This window comes from Manacus vitellinus, unplaced genomic scaffold (genome assembly GCF_001715985.3).
Source record: "Manacus vitellinus isolate BGI_N305 unplaced genomic scaffold, ASM171598v3 scaffold_9_pilon, whole genome shotgun sequence".
In the NCBI taxonomy this organism is placed as follows: domain Eukaryota; kingdom Metazoa; phylum Chordata; class Aves; order Passeriformes; family Pipridae; genus Manacus; species Manacus vitellinus.
In genome coordinates, this window is record NW_021940917.1 from 16,011,678 (window position 1) to 16,028,840 (window position 17,163).

Genomic DNA, 17,163 nt, shown 5'->3' on the forward strand with positions numbered 1-17,163 from the left:
TTATTATTATTAATTATTATTATTTATTTGCGCCCGGAGAAGGCGTTTTTGCGGGAGCCGGGTGTTGCTAAGCGTTTCCCGAGATCTGTAGATGTCGCATTCAGCAGCGAGGGTCTCCGTGGGTGGTTCTGGGGCAGGTGGTTATTTTTCAGTGAAGTACTTGAGGTCTGTAGAGATTTCGGAAAATAAGAAAATTACTGTTTACAGAAAGATTCAACTTTATTTTCATGGGGGATATAAAACGTGTGTTTCCTAATACACCTTACTGAACTGTATAGCAATGGATAAGCTTTTCAAACTTAAAAAAAATAGCCAGAATCATACCTTTTGAAAAGATGTGCGTGTGTATATATATATTTAAAACATAATATGGCTATGTATATTTTCTTGGTATTGATAAAGAACTTTTTTTAAAATACTGTCTTTCTCTAGAGCTTTAATTTGCCATTGAGAGTTAAGACAGCTGTGTGGGTGCTCTCGCACTTACATGGCTTTGATTTTAAAATCGAACCCTGGAGGGAAGTGATTTTTGTTGTAAATCTTAAGCAGGATGAAATGCATTGCTGACTCAGTCATATGAAAATACTTTTCTAAACTGTATGCTCCATATTTCTTCTGCCAGTGAAAACTTGGGGCATTGATAGTTATTTATTGAAACTTGAACACTTTTGGACGTTGCCTAGACCTTATTTTTCTAGATAACACGTTAGCAGAGAAAATGGTTACTTTGGCAAAAAGAGCTTTACCTTTTTTTCCCTTCACTGTGTACATTCCAGTTGTGTTTGCTCTTTACTCAGTATAGTAACCATTCAGTGCTATACAGAAAAGGGCTCAGGTTTGGGGTGGGTTAGCTGTAAAGGTGATAATTCCATTGTATTCTGTTTGAATAAATCACAGAAATATTATGGAGAAGTAGATTTATTTTTCAGTAGAAATCTGTGTATCTTGCTTCTTGGTCTACTTTGTTCTAAAGAAACTTTCTGCAATACTCTAGAGACAGAAAGAGCACTAGAATGTGAAATGTTTTTCTGGTTGGCAAGAATTGGTGTGATTTATTTCTTTGTCAAGAATTTACTAGTAGGAGAGTATAGCAAAGGAACTGTTTCCTCTGATTAGACATAATCCTCAATAAGTTTTTGAAAGCTTTAGGTCCCTTGCTCGGTACCAATGCCTACCTTGCTTCTGCTGCACCTTTTTATTTTGAGCATAGCCGCTACCGCAGCGCTGCCGAGCCCTGTACAGGCGTGGTGCAGTGGGAAGGGTCTGTCGGAGTGTGACGGTCACCCCCACCAGAAGCCCCTCGGTGCAGAGGCCGCGGGCTGGCCCCGCCGCTGGGGGAGGGCAGGGCTTCTCCTGAGCAGATCCAGCTGCAGCGCGGGGCCCTCTCCCCTCGTTGAAACTGTGCTTAAAAACTCTGCTTTAACTCAGAGGCAAATCTTACGTGGGGATATGTGTCTGTGCCAGCTGGTGAAAATGGGGAATTGTGTGAGGAGCCAAGGGGGCATAGACGTCTTTATGTGTACAGCAATTGCTCAGATCCCTTAAAGCCACTCAGGAGCTGGTAAACACCTCTTAACTTCTTCGGAAGGCTGCACTTGATGATTTGAAATTCAAGAAGAGAGGGATAGACTCACATTTTTTCATGCTTTTATCGGGGATACGTGAGTGCTATCTGTTCAGAAATTTGAGCTGCAGCAATCAAGTGTATGAGCTTTTCCTCTTAGTGCATAGTCGTTCCTGGCACGTGTGAAATGACATGACAATGCATAGTAATTGTGTTATTGTAGCCGAGATGCTCTGAGGATATTTCTTTTCTTAATGCATATGCAAATTAGGTAGAAGCCATATTAATCATTGTATAACTGTTTAATCATGTCACCAGAGCCTTTTTCGGTGGTTGAAGTGATGCCTGTAACAGTACCTTCTGCTCTTAGAGTTACTAATGAGCAGATAAAACAATATTTTGATCTTAGCACAGGTTTAAAGACTTCTTAAGGGCATCCTGAACCATACAGCATGCAATCTGTAGCACTTCCTGTTATATAATAACGGGGCGAAAAATACGGTTTTTACTTTCTGGTAGTCCTCACCCTCTGTCTGCAAAGATGCTTCAAGACTGGAGAAACTGATAAAGATTTTTTCTTTCCTCCCACCCTTAACATGCTTTCCCTAGTGAGAGAGGCAATGCTGCCTGGGAGATGTGAGATGCTTTACTGTAGATGTAGCAAGGCGTGGATTTTTTTTAAGGAATCCTGGAAAAAATCGTAAAAAATTACACTGCTGTTTTGGTCCTTGTGTTTGTAAATGAGTGCAGGGCGAGGTAAAGCTCTTGTGGTAGCACACAGGACAAATGCAGCCGTGCAGTATTTGTTCTTTACTTATTTTATCATTTATGGTCATAATAAATTAGCAATATGCAAGCGGAAGTGAGGGATCCATAAGACACAATAAATCACTGCAATTCCCACTCACAGGCAGGGCTATAATGGGCTGTAGTCTAGGAGGATTGTAAAGAGCTCCCCCTTCTCAGCATGGTAGTGTTTAAGCTGGGAACCACCCCACATCACCTCGCTCCCGTTTGAACTTTCTGCAAGAGCAGTCTCACGCTCAGCCTCCCAAAGGTCTCGTGTGGAGGCTTCTTCGATAGCCTGCTCTGTGTTCTGGCTGACATCTGTTAGGTGGTAGAAGTGCTGACAGAACTGCCCTGTTACCCTGATGAGAGGCTACTAGTGTGGTCTGCAGCTCTAGCTCTGTGCCAGAGGTTACTATTCTGGTAGTAGAGTTGCCAAAAGAAAAAAAAAAATGTGTTCTTTAGAGTGACAGGTTACCTTCATAAATGCCTTCTTTTATCTGGTATTTAGGCTAAGACAGAGGATCTAACACTGACGTGATGAAAATTTGAGAATAGTGTTGGGGTGGTTGGTTGTTTCTCCCTATTGATTCTGCTAAAGGTTACTTTATCTATAGCAGATATTCGAGTGGAAAGCCTAAGCACCTAGCAGTTTAAACCAATATAAAAAGACTCAGGAGTGCTTAATTGCTGCAGCTGTCATACTTGATTGTTCTTGTCTTCTAAAATGTATCAGTGCTCAGACTTCTGGCTCTGCAGTGTTCCTAAATCTTTCAATATGGCTTCTCTATTTTGTCTGCCTTTTTTTCTTCAGTTTGTGGCTGAATGTCTATTTCTTGTAGGTTTTGATTTTCTGCCTAAAACTTTGGTCACTGTGAGATGCTAAAAGATAGATACTGGGTAAAAAAATTTCCAGACTGTTTATATGATTTCTATCCATGTAGCTCATTTTCAGTAACTGGCAGCAAGTTGGCTCTGTGTCACTGTGAAGGGAAAAAAAAAAAAAAAGGCCCTAACAATCCTCACAAACAAAACCCCAAACAAAACACTTTATGTTCACTGTAATCTTAGCACTTTTTAGCATTTTTCTTCGTCCTTCAAAAGTACCATGCTTTGTTATACTTGTGCACACTACTCGCTTGTCCTTGCGAAGATTCTCGCTGCATGACTTGATTTGCAGGCTACCCCGATGCCCTTCTGATCCGGTTTTGCATTCCAGATGTGGACCCCATACCAAACAAACACCCCTCTTTGTTTCTTTGCCCTAGGTGTAATCTGTGCTCTGGGGATTTCGCAGTCTCTTACTTTGTCTGTCTCGGGTGGTGGATGCTTGCTTCTGTGCACATCTCGCTAGCTGACGTCTTGGTTTAGATGCAAAGTGCCTTCTTATTTAGGTGCTACAGCAAAATAGCTTTGATTTATATATGGCTTTCGTTTATTTGAATTGTTATCAGATCTTTTGTGTCTTGGGGAGGAGGAGGAGGAGGAGGAGGAATGGTTTTGGTAAGGGAAATCTTGTTCACCCCTTCCTTGGGCAGAGGGCGGAGCTCTTGTCAGATATGCCCCCACTTGCTGTGGGTGCAAGGAAAGTACTCTGCCAGAACTGCCTCAAGTGATGGCATTGCTAGGAAACGTGGTTGGTTTGGTCTGCAGCATAGAACAGGTAGTGAAGTCTGTCAGTATCACAAGGTCTCCAGATAGGTCCGGATCGTCAGCGAGGGGTTCTTACAGCTTTCACTGTGGCTCCAGGTCAAGCCCATTTGTCATGCTTAGAGACCAATTCCCAAAACACAAGTACTTTGCACACTTTGAAAAGTGTAGGTGTTTGGGGGTAGTAAATCCTGAGCATGGAGAGGAGTGATTCTGGTGGTGATAGTGATGATTTCTGTCATGAGCCATTGATGATCTTACAAGATCTAAATATCTCTACAGATTTGGACTCTTCACTGCATGTCAGTAGTCACTGCTGACCTTACCACAATTCTCCATTGTCTTGGTTTGTATTTATGTCTTTACTGAAGGAATAGTCATGAGGCATCCTTTGTTCATTTAAATATCTGATTGACTGTGTCTGTTTCACCTTTGGCAAAGGAGTGATCTCCCCAAGTTAAGCCCTGAGTCATTCTGCTGTTTGCAGCACCTAAAGTGGAAATTCATTTGGCAACTAATTTTCAATCAGTTATATAGCTCATTGATGCTTTCCAGAGTACTGTATGGTATTGTTTGATGGTGTTGAAGTACAGATGTGTGCTACATCTGAATTACTAGTTGTGCTGAAAAAAGTGTCTTGGCTGCCATTACCAGAGTCTTGGCTATTGGAATCTAGCAGCTTCTTAGAGAAATGTTTTTATATCCGAGATTAATATGCAAGAAAAAACCCCCCACCATCTAATTCTTCATTCTTCATAAGTCACTCTTCAACACATTTTATGTGTCCTGCTTCTGGAGTGCAAGTTAAAAAAGAAAAAGCGATGCGTTACATTTTTGTTTATTCATATGTGCAGCTGTAGCTGCTGCTGGATAATTTTGCCCTTTCCTTACTTGATTCTCCTAGTGTCTATGTTTAGCAAGTAGACAAACTGGAGTATGACATATCCTTTTACATATTTGATTTGTAGAAAACCACTTCCATTTTTCCAGTATTTTGTTTGAAGTTTTATTGTAAGAATGAGTTTTGAAGAGTTCTCAGTCTGTTTTGACACTCATTGGTTGCTTCTTTTGATCAGTACTGTGTGCAGTGACTGCACATAGTCCAGCAGAGTTAGACAGTAAAATCTGTCAGTAAATCACCTTTTTCAACATTTGGCAAACCTTTATCAGCAGAAAAAGTCTTGGACAGAAAGCTTTCACAGTGCATAATAATCATGCAAATGTTAGCTGATCCTTCTCATGCCACAGTCACTTGCTGTGGGGTTGCAGGGTTTACTGTACCTGATGCAGTATGATAAATGTTCCTGGACAAAGTGCAGAATCTAAAGTTTGTAGGAAACTTGTTAATCTTGCTGCACATGGTGCAACTTTACTGTGAAGGTGTTGATGAATTAAATCTGAATATATGGAGACTCAGGCCATTATGGTACATTGTGAGAGACAAGAGGTTGTAGTGATCTGTAATTACTCCTGTCCACTGTTTCAAAGATCTGTCTCTTTTTATCCTATGAAGTGGCTTGCAGCTGCTTGGGCTGTGAAACTTCTCTCCTCAGTAACTTGAAGGCGGGACAGAAGCAACTTCTCCACAAAGTGGTCATGTGTGACAAGCTAAATGTAGGTTTCTGAGAAACACTACAACAGTGAGTGCACAGTGGAGACCCTGCTGCTCTTGTCTGTGTGTTGCTCAAAGGGTCTAGAAAGGTATACACATAACTCCTAACAAGAGCAGCTTTCAGAGACTCCATCCCCTTGCCTTGCTGCAGGCATTGATCCTTGCTGCTTGCTTAAGTCTGGAAGCACATTTTCCTGAGCTATTGCATACCTGAAGGTTTGCTTTCAATATAGTCACAAACCGGATCTCTGCTTGGATGTTGAAACAGTTGGCTGCATATGGGTCAATCAGAATGCCTTGCTCTAGTTGCATTTGCAGGGCCCTGCTGAGGAAACAGTGGTGAGGAGAGGAAGGAAGCCAGTCTAGAATCTGTGTCTTCACATCAATGCAACTTTTGGTTGAGTTGTCTTGACAAAAGTGTTATACTGATGTAAAAACACTGAATCTTGGTCTTGTGTCTGCAGGGGACATGAGTTCTTGTGCTGGAGTTCTGCTTTGGGTGGTATCCTCTCAAGTCAGTGAGGACTAACTGAAGAAACAGCAAATCCAACCTTTATGAACTAATTCTTCTGAAGCACACAGACACCTGCAAACACATGTCAAGACGTTGTGCATGGATACCAGCATGCATAGAGAAAGGCATGGCCACTTAAAGGAACTGTGATTTTCCTTAGCTGCAGCAGTACACGATGGGGGTTTTCATATTCTTTTGTTGTGGTCGAGTTGTTCCAGAAGAAAACTAAGCTGCATTTCTGTCTGTGATTACAACATGATTTTTTTTTTTTTTTTAGATTTCCAGTCATATCAGAGGACTGTCAAATCTTGCAATGCTAAGTTAACACAAAGAGATAATTTTGAAGTCACATTTAGCCTTAATGTTTTCTGAAGTGCTGCAGTTTGTGTGTAGTAGTTTACTATAAAGTGAAGGGACAGTTATTATAAATAACGTTTGTAAGGGAGTCGCCCTGAAAAATTACCTATCTGCCATTTGCTTTTTTGTGCACTATCAAAAAGTCTGTATCCATAGTGTAGCTAGCTGTAAATTGAGTTTTGCTCTGAGTTTCTAGTACTAGTAACAAACATAGTCTGCAATAGTTTAAGGAGTATATATTCTGGCTAAATGGCTTTCCTGAAAGAATTATAGTTTCTGTAGGAATGCTTTGAAGTGATGGTTGGGTATGAAGCCTTGCTAACATGGAGATAATAGATATGACCAGTTCACTGTGCACTAATACACTGCTGGATTCTGATATTTAGCACACTGCTGATAAGATTTACTACTACTGTTACTTACTGGTTAAGACCTAGTTATGGGTGGAATTGTAAGCCACCTAAATAAGGTCCATACAGTCTGGAGAGCTGTGTCACTGGAGATCAGCAACAGACCCTCCATCCCATCCCAAGGGAAAAAAAAAAAGTCTTTGGTTGCAGTCTGTTTGTTTTGGTTTTGCAAGTTCAGTTACTTTTCTAGATTAAGTCCTACTTTACTCTTCCCTCAAAATCTATTTAAATAAATTTTAAAACCTTTCTGCTTAGTACCTTGAAGCATCTTTTGCAACTGTTCCGTTACATTCAGTGGCAACTGTGCAATTGTGGTGTTACTTCTGTGATAGATGGAGAAAGCTGAGGCTGTTAACAGTCAGGCTTCTCACTGGATCCTGAACATATTAAAAATCATGACCAGTAACTTGAACTCTGAGGAGCTGTTTGGTATCATTTTCTTGTGCTCTTCGGAAAGCGTCCCGCTGCCCTCAGGGATGTGTGTCCCTCCTGCCTCATGTGGAAAATTGACCTTTAAAAATTAAGTCAAATAAATAAATAAATAAATAAATAAATAAATAAATAAATAAATAAATTCTGGTACATGCTGAGCAGTTTGAAAGATAACACATTGAGCTTGACAATCTTTCCCATACCTCTCTTTCATAAATTTCCTGATTTTCTTGTAATGCAGGACATAAGCAATGAGGTGGCATAGAATAAAGTGCACTGTTCCAGAGAATGTGTTTAGGATACCCTCCTTTTTCCTTAGTAACTGCTATGGAAAGATAGCAGTCGAAGATACTGAAATAAAATTTGCCCTTCTTCATGAGTAGGTTGAACTCTTGTTCAGAGGTTGAACACTTGTTTTCCTCCAACTCTTACCATTCTGTCTTTTAATATTCTTATTGGTAGGGTGACAGAAATAGCGAGAAAATGCTAACCAATAATTGGGAAATTAAATATTCTTGTTCTATATAATATGTCACATAAGCTATGGCCATTAGTAGCTAGGACACCTATTTACAAGTCTGCTAGGTGACACCTTCAGAATTGAGAATTCCTAAAATGCAGCCTAAGTGTCATTACCAGTCCAAACCATTTTCTGCCAGTTACTAGAATGGTATTGTAAATCCTTGTGATTTTTGAAAGTCTTTGTGTACACCCTAGTGAAATCACAGCACAAGCTGGTATGTCTGTGGTATTTTTGTGGTATGATATCACTTTCCCAGCAGGCCAAAAGTGTCTAATAAAGTTTACTTCTTTATTCCTTTCCCTGTTGATAATAGTTAGAGATGCTAGTTGGACGAATCAGCAACAGTAAGGAAAAAAAAAAGGAATCTAAGGAAGAAATAGTATTTATCTCTGAAACAGTATATAATGGTAATACTTATTGTATGTTTAAGTGTCAGATAATTAAACTTGCTCTTCAGAATGCTTTTTAAGTTACTTTGTTTAGTTATTAGTGCTTAAGTTACTTATCTTCTTTGGAAACTGTGCCCCTCCCTGTTTGGCCTGGTGACTGGTGATTTCACACTTAGCCTTATTTGTTTAAAGCCATAGCAACCACCATGCTGAAATGTCATCAAGTAAAGCCCAGGTCTGAATGCTGACTGATGATGCAAAGCTCTGCTCTCTAATAAAATGTGGCCCGTGAAGGACGAGCTCCAAAAGGCAGCTACGCCCTGTCTTCAAGCATTTGCTCTAATTTCAAGGCTTTGCCATGTGGTGTTGCTCAACGTGTAGCAAAACAAGTTCTTGCAAGCCCCTTGAGCATTCCTCTGGATGTAACAGATTAGATATTCAAGTTATCTTTTTTTAAACCCGTTCTCGCCGGCCCCCGCCCCCCCATCTTCCTCCTCCCACCTCCCGAGGAAAAAAGAAAAAACCAACAGGACCAAACCGAAACAAAGAAAAAAAAAAAAACCAAACCACCAAAACAAAACTAAACCTGGAAGGAAAGCCCCAACTCAGGTAAATCTTGGAGAATTGTTTTGCTTTGTTGCAAAGTGCTGTTAATTACAGAGACACTTAGCGCAGTTCTAAGATCTGAGCCGTCAATCCAAACACTGATTTTGCTTTAGTTGCACTTTGCTACTTTGTACGGTACAAAGGGAAGTGAATAAGTGTTGCAATATGGTATTGTGCAATTCCTGCCTTTTAAATGGAGAATGATCGGCAAGTCTGCATAGGCCTCTCACCCACCAAAATTTGGCCACTGATTTTTGCCACTCCCACTCTTTTTAATCAGGAATGGGTTTACTGGCTTCTTAAGGTCACCAGGAGAGAAGGGTAGAGATGTTAAGAGAGGGCAGCATCAGGGCTATTCTGCTGTGAAAGGCCCTGGGCCTCCTGGGCCTTAAAACTCAGATCTGTTTGATTAGCTCTAGTTTATTATGTCTGGAGGTAAATTTTAGGCTCCCTATGTAGGGATTTACCAGGAAAGGTGGCTGGGTTTGTATTGCTGAATAAGTCTTTGGTGAAGTAGCTTTTCAGCTTTCTGTGTTTTTCCATCTGTGGAGTACAACATCCTTCCAGGGCAGTTTCTCTTTTCTGGAGTGGCTTATATAAAGCTGGCTTGTTGTTCCTGCAGTTTCTGCCTAGACTGAAAAATCTCTCTGAGGTTTAGGAGACTGCACATGTGCCCTTGCTGTGTGGTGTTCGAGGTGGCATATTTGTATGACTCAAAATAGAACCCCTGAAAAAGGAGGAGCTCTGGTTAGGTGCAACCTGAAATCCATCCTTCTTTGAGCAGTGTGTCTTTCTGCTCAGTTGAACAGAGCAACTAACTCCCATGAAATAAAGGAGGAGAGAGCTCTTGGGCAGTGACCCAGCTTCGAAAATGCTTGGTGTTTTCTGGTTCTTGCGGACCTTCCATGATGCAGAAAACACTTAATGGTCTGCAGTACTATAATCACAACACCTTGCAATGTCGTGAGCTGGGGCTGCTGCTGGTATCGTGCAAGTCCTGTCGTCCTCACTGGGATTTGTGCCACATGATAATTAACAGACCAAGTGATTTCCTGAAAATGCAAAAGAGGCCCCTCCCTGCTGCATCACGACAAGCATCTCCAAGGTCTCTTTTTGTCCAAAAGGAGAAGTGTGAGCAAACTGCCACTTCTACAGCTCTTCTATCCAAACTGGTTCTTCATAGTGGCATGAAGGCGTGGCGCTGAAACTTTCTTCTTCAGGGTAGCTGTTCAAAATGAAAGGTGGAGGCAGAGCAGTTCAGATTTGGCTTTGCTCTTCCAGCAGCCTACTTGCTGGAAGCTGGGGGGTGGGTGTCTGCCTGCATCTTTTCCTGGGTTTTTGCAAGTTGGGTTTGTGTGAACCTTCTTATTCTGCCTTATTAAATTAGCTGGCACAGAGGAAGCCTCTGAGAAACCCTTTAAAAATCTCTGCTTTTGGAAGAATATTGTAAGATTACAGCATGTGAATAGATTTAAAAGACCAACCAACCAAACAAAAACCGCAAAAGCAACCCAAAACAGACAACAAAACAAATAATCTTCATTCGGATACAATAGATCTTTTTATACCTGATTAATTTTGGGAAGTCTTCAGTCAGGTGTGCTAGCAAGGACATTGCACACAGATGGAGATGATAGCGAAACAAAATTTAGTAGCTACTCATTTGCTGGATTTGGTCAGGAGAGATTTTCGAGAACACTTCTGAGACCTTTTTTTCTGATGTGGTGATTTTTTTTTTTTAATGTAAAAAAGCTACAGGGCTTAATAGTATACAACTGAGGATTATGTCCATAGTAATTTTTTTACGTTACTTTTGCAAACTGTGTAGTATTATATTAAAAATACTTATTTCTGAGACAAAGTGGACAATATTGGCATCTTGCACTTGTTTAAATGTAAAACTTTTTCTTAATTTAGTGGTGTGCTTAGGAGAATACTGTAACTTACTGAATATACAACGATGATAACTGTGTTTACAATAATTTTCAAATTCCTACTGTTCAGTGGTAGCCAACTTGTTTAGGAATTAAAAGTAAGGCATACTGCAATTGGCACTCTTGGAAAAATTAACTCAATGCTGCTACCACTAAATACTGTGGGATGGATAACGTGGGTTTAAATGGCAGGAGGATTGTATTCCAAGCCTCTGTCTTAAGTACTTATGACTAAAAGGCGACTTGCCTTGTGCTCATTTATGTATCCCTGTGTGTAGTACATCAGTTAGAAATCTGTTAATGATTGATTTGTAACATTAGAACCTTTATGGAGATCACAGTAGGGGTTTTGTTTGTTTTTGTTTGTGAACAGACACTTAGACATTTTGGAATGTATAACATTGATCCTTGTGCTGGAATTGTTTACATGCAAAAGGTATTTATGATTTTTTGCAAACTGCAATGTGCAATTTTGTACATGTGTTTTAAACTAAAGAGTTTATAAGGAAGATATTGTATGTACAGTACTTGGACATGAGTATTATTTCTTTGATATAAATATCTAGAGGAAAATTAAAATTGCTTTATATTCATATTTTTGGCTGTGTTTTTTATTATTTTAGCAAGAAATCTGAATTTAGCTTAAGACATAGTTGACATTTTGTTGGAAAATCCAAGAAGAATTTTTTGATCTGGGCTTTTAAAAAATATTTTAAAATCATGTTTAATACACTGCTTCTTTTGATTGTGTCAACATTCTGAAGTGCAAGGAGGGAAGAATTTCTTCTTGTAAGAATGCTGCTCTTTGGGGTAACTTCCCTATGTGCTAGAACAGTTGCAAGTCAAAAAGTAAACCTTTAAAAATGGCAAAATTGGATAAGAGACCGATATCACCACCAACTCTGGTGATATCAGATTTCAGGCTCTTACTAAGAAAAGCTGACTGGAGTTGTCAGCCCTGTGGAGCAGGACTCCAGTTACCCATGTCTTGACTTTTCTGTTTCAACAGAAAAACCTTTTTGCCAGTTAAACTGTTCTGACCCACATCTGGAATAAATCTGTTGAAATAAGGCAATTCTTTTTCTTTCCCACGATCGCTCTTGTGCACATTGATACATCTTGGCGTATTCCCGAAGGAGAGCTACTCAGTAAGCATCACCACGTGCTAAAAACCCTTCTGAAAGCTCCCCTGCTCTGGGAAGGCAGCCCTGCCTTCCAGATACATCCTTCCAAAGCGGTGATGATGGGACGGACTGAGTGCCAAGCCCCACCAAGAATGCTCCAAGGATGCCAATTTCGAGTGAGAGCTGAGAAACTCGGCAGTGCTGGTGGCGTTGGCTACGCCAGCTCACATGCTGGCACACAGCTGGACCCTGACCATTCTCTAGAGTGCATGGGTTCCAGATCTGGCACTGAGGACGCAGTAGAGAGAACGTTTTGTTCTGGTTTAGGATAGGAATGCTGGGATTTCAGAAACACGACAAAGTTGGAGGGGTGGGAGGGGAAGAGCAGAGAAGGAAGCTGTGAGCACACTGTAGTTCAGGCTGTTGTATGTTGGCACTTAGGGTTTAAGAACACATAATCAGCTTGGTGTGTGATTGCTGTGACTTCTAAGTGTCAACTGTGCATCCTCCAGTGCTCTGGGAGTTACTTGATGCTCTTTAATCTCTGTGTTGTGCATGGCTGCAGGCCGTGTTTCACATGTCCTAGTCAGACCATTCTTTGCAGATTTCTGCTCTACTCAAGACAGATTTCTTCCTGTGAGAGTCTGTAGCACTATTGCAATAGTCTTGATGCTTTTCAGATTAATTGCAGACAACCAGATGATGAGAGCCTTTAATGATTTGAGAGATGTTTGGGGGTATTGTTAATTTTTTACGTCAATTTGAACTTCAGAGCATAGTTCCATGGAAAAGTGTTTTGAAGATGTGGTGTAAGAACCAGTCTTCTTGTTCTCTTTAAGTTTTGAGTTCCTCTGGCTTTAAGTGCCTCAGAATGGTGCCTCCAGAAGTGCTCTGGGAGGAGATAGTTGAGACTGATTGTGCTTTGTTATCCACAGGGTGTGGAGTAAAGTTTGGCTGCTTTGTACTGGCTGAATAACTTGCAGGATCGTGTTCAGGGTTTTTTTTCTTCTGAGATGATCCCTTTCTCCTCCGTCACTGCCTCCGGGTTCCTTGCAAGAGTGAAACAGACATGGCCCTTACACAGCTTCCAAAACCAGTGTCCTAATGTGGAACAGCAACTAAATAACATAGTTTATTCCTGGGCACTGCACGTATTCCAGACTGAGTGAGGCAAAGGCCCAGTGGTGCTTTTGCAGCGGACTATTTCTTTTCCTTCAGCCTGGGTGACTGAGGTTCTGGCATACGCCTTTCAGGTAGATCTGGCAATAGCATGAGTTGCCTGAAGTCAAGTAGCAGGTGACACACAAAAGCTGTGAACCTCTCTCACTTGTCCTGAGACAAGTTACTTTCTGTTACTGGTTACTTTCTGTTTCGCCTGCAGCTGGCTGCATTAAAGTAATTTTTGAGTTTTCCCTTTCTCTGGTGTGAGTTAGCAATGCAGAAGATATGACAGGCAAATTGCATTGGGTTTCCCCCCACCAACAGTAAATTAGGTCAGAAGGTATAAATGACGGGATTTTAGAACACTTGGGCAGATGTATTTCATCATCTGAGCCACTCTGCTGAATCCGAAATTCATGCCTTCATCATTCTTGCTACAGCCCTCAAATATCAGTCCCAGAAAGACCCTGCTGCAGGGCAGGTGGAGAGTTAATGACTGTAAGTGATGGGTGCATTGGTTGGACGAACCAGGGACGTGGTTGGGTGGCGGGAGGCTGTTCCCTACTGTCAGCCTGTGGTCTGCAAGTTGGGCAGGTCTGGAGGCTTGATTCCTGAGATCCAAGTTGCAAAGGCTAGTCACAGATCCCTGGATACGTGTCATGTCCCAGGATTTGTGTAACGCATCGTAACGGGTGAGTTTTGGGGGGGAATCAAAGATCACTCTTCAGGTATAGAGTAACCCAGACCAGGAGATGCAAGAGAAGACAAGGAGGGCAGCCAGAGAACATCATTTCTACCCATCACCTTGCAGCTTTTAGTAATCTGTGGACACACCTGGAGTCAGCCATTCTCTGAGCCATACTGCTGAGTTAAAAGGACTCCAGCTGTGCTCTGACCTGGCAGCTCCTGTGCACCTGTAGCTGCAGAATCACGTAACCCACACACAGCAGCAGCTCTGCGCCAGATATGTCTGGGATTGAATGTCCATCACTTACTGGTTGTTTTTTGTTTCTTTGTTTTCTTTAATCAAGCAAGTTTTTTCCTGGTACAACAGGTCCAGTTTCCATAGGGAGCAGGATATCAAACAGCTTGGTCGTCCATGGCCCTGGGCTGAAAGGAATATGAAACAGGTTGTTAGCTGCAACTGTTGCACCTGTTTGCCAGCCGCAATGAGGGCCTTACGCAAATCTTACCCCTGAAGGAGGTTTCCAGCTACCATGGCCTGTGCCCTAAAGTGGAATAGCAATGCACCTGCATTACCCTATTCCTCATCAAACAGTGAAGGGTTGACCCTGACTGGATACCAGGTGCCCACCAAAGCCACTCTATCACTTCCCCCCACAACTGGACAGGGGAGAGAGAATATAACAAAAGGCTCAGGGTTGTGATAACGACAGGGAGAGGTCACACACCAATTACCATCACGGGCAAAATGGACTTGACTTGGGAAAACTAGTTGTACTTATTACCAGTCAAAATCTGAGCAGGATAACATGTAAAATAAATCCTAAAAACACCTTCTCCCCACCCCTCCTTCCTTGCTGGGCTAAACTTTATTCCCAGTGCCCTTCCTCCTCCCCCCAGAAGCACAGGGAGATGAAGAATGGGGGTTATGATCAGTTCATCACATGTTATTTCTGGTAGTGCTTCTTCCTCAGGGAGAGGAGTCCTTCTCCTGCTCCAGTGTAGATCCTCCACAGGGTCAAAAGTCTTACCAGCAAACCTGCTCCAGCGTGGGCTCCTCTCCCCAAGAGTCTGCAGGTTCCTTCCAGGACCCAGCTCCAGCATGGGTTTCCCATGGGGTCACAGCCTCCTTTGGGCATCCATGTCTCTGGTGTGGGCTCCTCCATGGGCTGCAGCTGAATCTCTGCATGGACCTCCATGGGCTGCAGGGGAACGCCTGCTCCACCATGGTCTGTGCCACGGGCTGCAGGGGAATGTGCTCCAGTGCCTAAAGCACCTCCTCCCCCTCCTTCTCCACTGTCAGTGGTGTCTGCAGAGTTGTTCCTCTCACAATTCTCACTCCTCTCTTCTCTGGCCACAGTTCCTTCTATGAAATAACTTTTTTTTGTCCTTAAATATGTTATCACAGAGGCATTACTACTACCACCTCTGATGGCTTGGCCTTGGCCAGAGGTGGGTCCATCCTGGAGCCAGCTGGGATTTGCTCTGTGGGACATGGGGGGAAGCTTCTGGCAGCTTCCCACAGAAGCAACTCCTGTAGCCCTCCTGCTACCACAGTGCTGCCACACAAAACAAATACAACCTCCTGATGTTCTGGAGTTCCTGATGCTTATAGATGGTTGCAAAGAGAAACTCTTTGTCCTCCTCTCCACCCTGTTCCCATCCTTTCTCTATGCCTGAGCTCTCCTTTGGTGCCTCCCACTCACTGCATTTCTCTCACATTAACACTGCAAATCCATCTGCTCCCTCAGGCTGCATCTGGCAGCCTCCCCAGCTCCCCTCCCTCTCTCTTTGCCTTCCTTGCCCAGGTGTGTGTGGGCACTTTGCTGTGCAGCAAACTAAATACATGTTCCTGGAGAGAGAAGGGCATACTGGCAGAAGTGTTATCCTCCACAGTTTCATCTGCCAATGTATAAAAGTGGAAAGTCTCAGTTCAATGAACTAGTAAACTGATGGACAACTGCAACTGTAGAGGGGAGGGAGCCTCTGCCAAACAGGTGAGTGTTGTGAGCCAGCAGGTTCAGCACAGCCTTGTTCTCCTATGCTGGGCAGGGCCAGAGTAAAGCCACAGAAAGAATGTGGGCTTTGTGGATTTGCCCCTCGGCTCCAGGGAGATCTTGGATCTCACTTCTCTTTGGGTTTCATGTTTAACAGGCTTAAATACTGGAGAAAACGCAGGTGAATCTCAGACAGAAAATTACACAAAATTGAGACTAATGTAAATACTTTGGGGTAAAACACCAGCATGGGGAGACTTGTTACTGTTCTTCAAAACATGCTTTAGAAAATCTGCAACTTGAAGGTAATTAGGAAAGCACATCAGAGGTGCCAGATTACCTCTGCTGTTTTGCCACAGGCCAAGGCTCTCCAGTATTTGCGGTTGAGATTAAGTAAGAGTTGACTGGGAGGGAATGTATTCCAATATCCTTCTCTTATCACTGTAGCCTTCTGAGAAGTGATGGAGTTCAAAATCCTGGTGCTGGCCAGCTGGGTTGATCTCAATAGATTAACAACTCTCCCTCCTCACCTATAATATCTCTCTTTCATAGTGCAGCTGTTTTTGGTTGGTGTTGAACAAAATGCTTTCTGAGTGACTATTCTGAAGTCTGTTGCGGACTACCTGAGAGCATGTACTATGGATAAAGACAAACCCAAGCCAAAACCCAGCTGTGGAAATGACTGGCCATCTCATTAAACCATTGAACATCCTGAACCCTCAATATCCCCCTTGGATCACCTCTTCTGAAGGTGCTAAAGTCCAGCTGATCACAGGTTCTGGAGATTCTAAGGGACACTTTTGCCCATGGGACACTGTTTAGAAACAGCCATGTGGGATTTCCTGCGCCTATGGCTCTGACAGCATGACTCACAACAAGCTTTTCCCAATGCCTTACCAGTTAATCCTTTCAGTTTCTTCAAATGAGACATGGGGCAAATGTGACTCATTGTCATTTCTGGAAATGACAGATTTGCAAAGTGAGGCCCAGGGGCGTGTCTGCCTTGTGCCATGCAGCTGGGATCAATGGGTAGTTGATTTCTGACCTCACTCCCTTTCCCTTCTACTTTCAAAATTGGCATTACTACTTTCCTTTTGATGGCCAAAACCAAGACAAACTTTCTGTCACCTTTATGTGAAGTGAATGTTCTGGGCTAGAAAGAAAGAGAAATTGCTTGAAGGGAAGAATTTGCCACATGTCAAACTCCGTGCTGTTGTTGCTTTACCAAAACCATACACTTCAATTCCTCTGTGAACACACCAACTTTGCAAGAAGCTCCAGGAGGGCAAGTCCTTCCTTTTTGGACAGACTGGTGACTGTTATAGCTGGTCACTGCAGTGCTGGCAGCTGGTCTAGTGCATCGTATTTATCCCTTTGCACTCTTTCTCACTGCTCCATGCCACTGCAGCAGTTGCACTGC